This window comes from Nannobrachium achirus (genome assembly GCF_963921795.1).
Source record: "Nannobrachium achirus genome assembly, chromosome: 24".
NCBI lineage: Eukaryota > Metazoa > Chordata > Actinopteri > Myctophiformes > Myctophidae > Nannobrachium > Nannobrachium achirus.
In genome coordinates this window covers 42189466-42197135 of record NC_137831.1, presented here as the reverse complement: position 1 = coordinate 42197135, position 7670 = coordinate 42189466, and positions in this window count along the sequence as shown.

The window sequence follows — 7670 nt, the reverse complement described above, 5'->3', positions numbered from 1 at the left end:
CAGTCAATAATTCCTAGGCCTAAATGGGTTAAACAATGTACTTGGAACATGACGTCTGCTGTTCAGAATCTGGGACGTTATCATAAATATCATCATTCTTATGAACACATTCATACATCACCGTGCTTCACAACTATTCGTGTTGTCATGAATAAAGACCAGGCATGTGCACACATTGACATGAAAGGGGGCTTGAGCCCCTGCCCTTTTATCCGTCTGTAAAAAAGTGCCCACTCTAGACCATGAATGCAGTTTTTACTATGGTGAAAGAAATGCAAATGCCCCTCTTTCCATGCCATACCTGAAGGCAGTATTCAAGAGAATTGCCTTGTCCAAACTCTCCTGAACTTGAATGCAGCATCTTATGTTGAAAGAATTGCCCTCTCTGTGTAGAAATCCATGCCGTTATGCCACATCTCCAGTATTCACTTGATTATGCTTGGTTCTGTGTGGTATCAAGCACCGAAAATAGCCGACCTTCAAGCTCACAACGCGTCGCGGTGCGACGCGTTGTGAGCTTGGAGGTCTGCTATTTTCGATATTTTCACCAAAAGGCCCTTTTAGAAATGTCAGCCCCTGCCTCTCTAACATTATGTCCTTGGTCATGAATCAAGACGACCATTGACTGTTGACCGGAACAAATTACTTCTCGCAGTTTTTTTTAAACAACCACACTTTTACTTTACACTTTTTACAAGCTTCAGAAAATTGGGAAATGAGTCGATCTAGGATATGCGTCACGCTGCAACACTTCTGTGATTTTGAAAAGTAAATTCGCTTACCGCATATAATGACCATTCATGAAGAAATATTCATGAAGAAGAAAATTTCTACGCATTCCTCTTGCTCAGCAAGCACTGACGTTTCAGTCCCTCTGGAACTTCATCAAGAGTGTCTTACAGAAATGATATCATCATGATGGATATCCTTAATGCAGGGGTCTTCAACGTTTTCAGTCCAAGGACCCCTTAGTTGAGAGAGAGATGAAGCAGGGACCCCCACAACCTGTTCATAGATTCCATATAGTTTCATCGTTTGACAGCACAATCGTCAGTGTATTTTGGATTCATGTCATTTTGTGTTTTCAGATATTTAACCACTTGAACCGTCATTACTTAACTCATTCACTGCTTTTTCAAAATGGCCCCCGAGTTCCTCACTGCCACGTTCCTAAATTTCTAGTGCACGGATCAATTTTTAGTGCACGGATCGTGCGCGCCCATGCCTAGATCATGCACCATATCTGTAGTACTTTTTCACAGCTTTCAAACAAAAAAATCCGTTCAGGCATTCATGAGATAGAAGCCTTCAAACAAGTCAAACAAAACAAACAAACATGGCTGCCATTTTGAAAGATGTGTTTGTTATGGGGCTAAACATGCAATTTTGTGATTGCGATCATGCCTAATACATTTTAGGCATTTTTGGATATATATATATATATATATATATTTGAGCGGTGGTTACACCGTCTCCTATACGTGGCCGTGTGTGTATGCGTGTGTGTGTGCGTGTGTGCGTGTCTGTATGTAGCCTGAAGTACCTTTTTTGACCACACATGTTAAGGGAGGGGCGCTGTTGTTCAGGCCAGGCCAGACACACACACACACACACACACACACACACACACACACACACACACACACACACACCCACCCCACACACACAATCTCACAACGCCTCGCAGCGCGAGGCGTTGTGAGCTTGTAGATCGGATGAATATGGATGGAATATGGATGCTATAGTTCAAGTGGTTGATATAAAAATCAAACCTCGGTTCGAAGTGAAGCGGTGAATTTGTATTCTATGTGTTCTAGATCCATACATGCTGTTATCTATACATTCTATGAATGATTTTGTCTGGAGAGCCAAATTGTCATGTGAAACTTGGCCAATCCTCAATTCCTCATTCTGGACATGCACGGGACAGACAAAACTAACCAACCTAAGGGAATGTCAGGTACGGGACAGACAAAGCCACACCTTGAAAGAGGCTTTCACCTCTTCAAAAAAGGAGAGGTTTCTATCACACATAGATCTGGAGGACCCCCTGTAGTAACTCTGAGGACCCCCCTAGGGGTCCCGGACCCCCTGTTGAAGACCCCTGCCTTAAAGGACAACTTTTTACAACAAGGGTTCATATTTTAGATTGTAATTAAAGAATATATAAAAGATGAGTGTTAAAATTATTTAATTTACTTCTTTCTATTGTTTTAGAGATTCTTATTTCAGTGGTTGGGGGCATGCGTACAAGTGGCTAAATATGTCATTTTACACAGAATAAGCCCATTCCCAAGATACAACGCAACCTTTCAAGGTTGGATGTGACTTATGGGGGCTAGAAGTGTTAATGTAAATAGCAATGAAGAAACTGCTGGCTTATTGTGTCTAAAAATATTTTTTTAGCCACTTGTACGCATGCCCCCATGCGTACACGTGCCCCACATTTTAGCACGGTAAACGCGATAAAACAATAGAACGAAGCAAATGAAAACATTTTAACACTCACTTTTTCTTTTCTCTAATTACAATCTAAAATATGAACCCTTGTTGTAAAAAACTAAAGTTGTCCTTTAATGGATAATCCTTCTGTGGTATGAGACGATCACACTCTCCCGTAGGAGTCTCTCAATGAGTGTCTGTGACCATAATAATAACATGACCAAAACCCGGGACACCTGGAGTGAAAGCGGTGTCTGAATAGAGCAATCAAGAGAGGACATTAGGAGTCACCCATGGTCAAGTGCATCAGTGTAAAAATAAACATTATTTTCTTGCTCAGTGAAAAAGCATTCTTTGCCATTCATGTTTATTTGAGCGTGACAACCGTGTAAGGAGCAAAAGGAGACAAAGAGGTGTTTTGTATAACTATACTTACAACACCGACCGTGAAACACAAACATGTCGTCGTTGTCGGGTGGAAACCTTCTATGTCCAAAGCCGTTCGTTTTTTATCATAATTTTTTTTTACTAAACTAGTGAAAACAGCCGATCTACAAGCACACAACGCCTCGCACCGCGAGGCGTTGTGTGCTTGTAGGTCGGCTGTTTTCACTACTTGTGTGCGACGGCCTTGTCTGATGAAGCAGGGCTTTACTTAGCGAAAAAACGTACAAATTTGAAACTTGGAGATATGAGGTTTCTGCCCGACAGTGACAATATAGTTTTCTCCAGGGCGTCTAGGCCAGGCCAACTGGGGAGGAAAACCAGCCATTTGAAACTACACATGGTCGGAATTGTTGGATGACGTGGAGAGAGATACATTATCAACATGGGGTCGAAAGCACATCTGTGTGTGGTGTGTGTTGTAGGGTGCGCACAGGCAGGGGCGTCACACCACATTCTGAATGCAGGCCCTGCATGGGTACAAGGATTCACTCACATTCTGTGCTTTAACTATTGAAAAATAGCAGATATACAAGCTCACGGCGCGGCACCGAGTGCCGCGCTGCGAGCTTGTAGATCTGCTATTTTTGAAAAATTGTGAAGATTTTTCTTTTTTTTTTAAACCTGTTTCTATGTCAGTGGTGCTCAAACTATTCCATGTCAAGGACCCCCCAAAATTATATGTATTTGGCCACGGACCCCGGCCATCTCAAAATATTTAGTTCCAGGGACCCCCCAAATATTCGCTTAAAAAATACATACAGTATATTCAAAGATTTGCACACATTTTCACAACTTTTCAAAAATAGCAGATCTACAAGCACCGAGTGCCGTGCTGTGTGCTTGTATATCTGCTATTTTTCAATAGCTAAAGTATAAAATTATTAAGGCCCCTTCCACCTTGGGCCCTGGTGACTCAGTCCCCCCCCCCCCCTGTGTGACGCCCCTGCACGCACACACACACACACACACACACACACACACACACACACACACACACACTGGAAACTGGGCCCAAGTGAGTGAAGCCTCTTGCAGTGGTTGGAGCCAACGAGAGGGAATGTAGGAGGCCCCTAAATCTGATGGGCCACAAGTCAGTACAATGGTGGCGTGCAAATATTGTGAAAATAGACTATCTATTTTGGGGGCTTTTCGGGCCTTTATCGATGCTATCAGTAGAGTGTGACAGGGAACAGGGAGAGAGAGACGGGGAGTGGCGCGCGGCAAATGTCGCCCGTGCTCTGGAATCGAACCGGCAACTTGCTGTCTGTCTGCATTAGAGCCTATATGTGTGAAATACATTACGTCGAGATAGGGCATTCACAAATAGTGATTTTTAGTATTCGAATTATTCAACCTCAAAGTATTCGAATAGTCGAATATTCGACAGGACTGGCCAAACTGTCAAATATTAAAGGAGCTATAGTCAACTTTTTCATTGTAGGGCCGACACTTTGTTTACATCCTAGTCTATAGACTAGAATGTAAACAAAGTGCCGGTCTGACAATGGCCAAAATGATTATTTTATCATTATTTTACGCTTTTTGTGGTCATTTTTGAATAGAAACACATAATGAAGCTTATTTTTTTATAAAATATTTTCGAAACATTATCTTTATTTTAGCATCCGTTTTTCAAGAAAAAGCTGACTATAGCTCCTTTAAGTAAGCAAGAGGCGAACATTGTGAAAATAGCCGATCTACATGCTCACAACGCCTTGCAATATATACAGATAAATATTATGAAAATAGATCTGCTATTTTCATAATATTTATCTGTGGAACCGAGTCACATTAAATGTAATACCTACAATTCCAAGTGCTTGTCAGGGTGGGGGTCCCCAGTTCAAATATGTTTATTTTGGGGGTCACTGGTATAGAGCATTAACAAATTCATCCACCAGGGGCATTGAAAACTCATTCTTATGACTTCCTATCTATCTAGACTTCCTATCAAACTATATCTTTTTTAAAGAGAAAACAATAAAAAATAAAAATAAGCGAATATTCAACTTCGGTGAACAATGTCGAATAGTGACTTTGATATTCGAATATTCGAATATTTGGTGAATGCCCTAGCCTATAGGCCGAAATCCAGACCTCATACTGGGGAAGGAATGGGTGAGTGAACGCAGTATGTGGGATGGCCCGCCAGGCTATACCAACTTTGGCCAGTAGGGTCGGCGGCTTCAATATTAAGCCGTTCTGGGGGCTTGCAGCTGTCCCATTGTACAACTGACGAAGCACATCAAACTCTGCTAAATGTCCAGACGTCTTACCTCAGCTATATGATTATGTCATTTGTGTGTGTGTGTGTGTGTGTGTGTGTGTGTGTGTGTGTGTGTGTGTGTGTGTGTGTGTGTGTATGTGTGTGTGTGTGTGTGTGTGTGTGTGTGTGTGTGTGTGTGTGTGTGTGTGTATGGCATCCGATCGAGGTCTTTAATCAACATGATTGCATTGCTCCGCACGTGTGAGTGTGTAGTTCTGAAAGACACGTGCATGCGTGAAGCACGCGGGTACGTGACATGTGCTTGTTTATATTGACCTCGATCGGACGCCATAGTGTGTGTGTGTGTGTGTGTGTGTGTGCGTGCGTGCGTGCGTGCGGTGCGTGAGTGAGTGTGGGCGAGCAACAGCACGAGTGCAGCTGTACATCCCATATGCACACTTGTTTATAGCCACATATACATGTGTCTCTAAACATTCAGATAGCTCTACAAGTAGGCCTACGCAACACCAGCTAAGCTGGAGGTCTCACTGGGCAGTTCTTCCAGTGGCAGGACGTACCGCCGAACCGCTGCATCACCGGAGGTGTCACGGGGCTGATTCCATGACACGTGTAATGAACGAGGACCAGTTTAGTAACCACCAATTACATACACAGTGGAATTGTCAGCGATAAAGCTACTATACGTAAGTGTCATCGGATTGGTTAAAATAACGTTTAATTCTTTAACATAAATATGCTACTTAAAGTTGAAAAGTAATGTACAATACAACCTGTACAGTATAGCTAGCTGTGTTGGAACAATAATTAAGCTCACAAAAGGAGTCACCATTAAATCAAACTGCACTATGTAGTCAGGGGCGTCAATTGGGTATGGCAGGGGTATGCAGCTGCCATACCCTGGGTCCAGGGGGGAGAATACAAGTTACTTTAAAATATAAATCCATGAATGTCACATTGTCTATCTGTGCTGGTTATGTTGTTAAATTACATTAAAATAACTACAAATGCAAAATTTAACAAGGTATTATAATTATATTCTCCACACTTTTATTCTCCCCATCTTGACAGAATAGTAGCCTATATTCCCAGGTTCCGCAGGTCAGCTGCACAGGTGCAATTCATTATTGTTAATTGTGGCATGTTTACTATATTATGTCAAGTTTAGCTGCACTTGAACAACTGTTCCAGGCTGCCATATCCAGCCTAAGAAACCATAGACATTTTGGGGGGGAAAAAAATAGAATGTAGACCTACTTCTTAAAATAAATGTATCATGCCTGTTGCTAAGGTATGGCAACATGACTGGTGTCTTGCACGCGCGCCTTCGCACTGTATGTAGTACGGTATATATTAAAGTACTGCAGAATTACTTAATAAATGTCATATAATTACTTATTACTGGGGAAAGTTTTCCACTAGGGCTGTCACGATTATGACATTTTACATGACGATTAATTGTCACTCAAATAATTGCAATTAACGATTTAATTGTGTATTTGTCATTGACAATTACATTTCTGTTTGGCTTGTAGGCTTTGAAGTTGCACATGGCCGATATGACACAAAACCTAAAGGTATACAAAGAAATGAAAGACATATTTGACAACTTTACACTTTAAAAAGAACATTGATGGTGGAAATAGCTGATCTACAAGCTTTGCGACCTGTTGTGAGCTTGTAGATCTGCTATTTCCAATATTTTGTAAATGTTTGAACATATACAGTATAAACATTTTTCAACATGTAAACGATTATGACGATTATCACAAAATAATTGCGATTATGTCAAATAATTGCCATTAGACGATTATGTGATGATTATTGTGACAGCCCTATTTTCCACCCATGCTGCTTTACTCTTCCATGTGATCTACGGTAATGCGTTGTGGATGTACTGTATAATAGAGGTATTAGTTGGCTTGTGATGTCACAACATTGGGTGGCCTGCTAAGGTTCTAGGAAACATATCTCTGTATGTTATGATACTGCATTCCTGTTTATAGCCTTCAAGACAGAAGAGGTTCAGCAGCCAACAAAGGTACAGACACACACATGCACACACCCACGCAAGCATGCACGCACACACACACACACACACACACACACACACACACACACACACACACACACACGCACACACACACACACACATACACGCGCGCGCGCGCACGCACACACTGAAGCAAACACAGAACTGAAAGTTCCTATGATTGGCCGCTACTAGTTGCGCTGTTCTGGTAACAGAAGCACGATGTTCTCCAAAGGATTTCATCCATTTCCCTCTGTGGTGGAATTCAGATCAATCAATAATCATGAGAAACAGAGGAGACAAGACAATTATATTAGGTGGTGGTGGTCAGGTTTATGTAACATGATATCATGGACAGTTAGTTATCACTCTGGGCAGTGGTAAAGTAGTTCTGCTAAGAAGAATGGTTAAACACTAGAGTTATACATGTGAGCTGTACCATAACAAGATAGGCTTTACCAAAACAATAGTTACTGAGGCCTACTGAAGGCCTTTCTACTCCTAACTATCAAGTATTAGTATCAT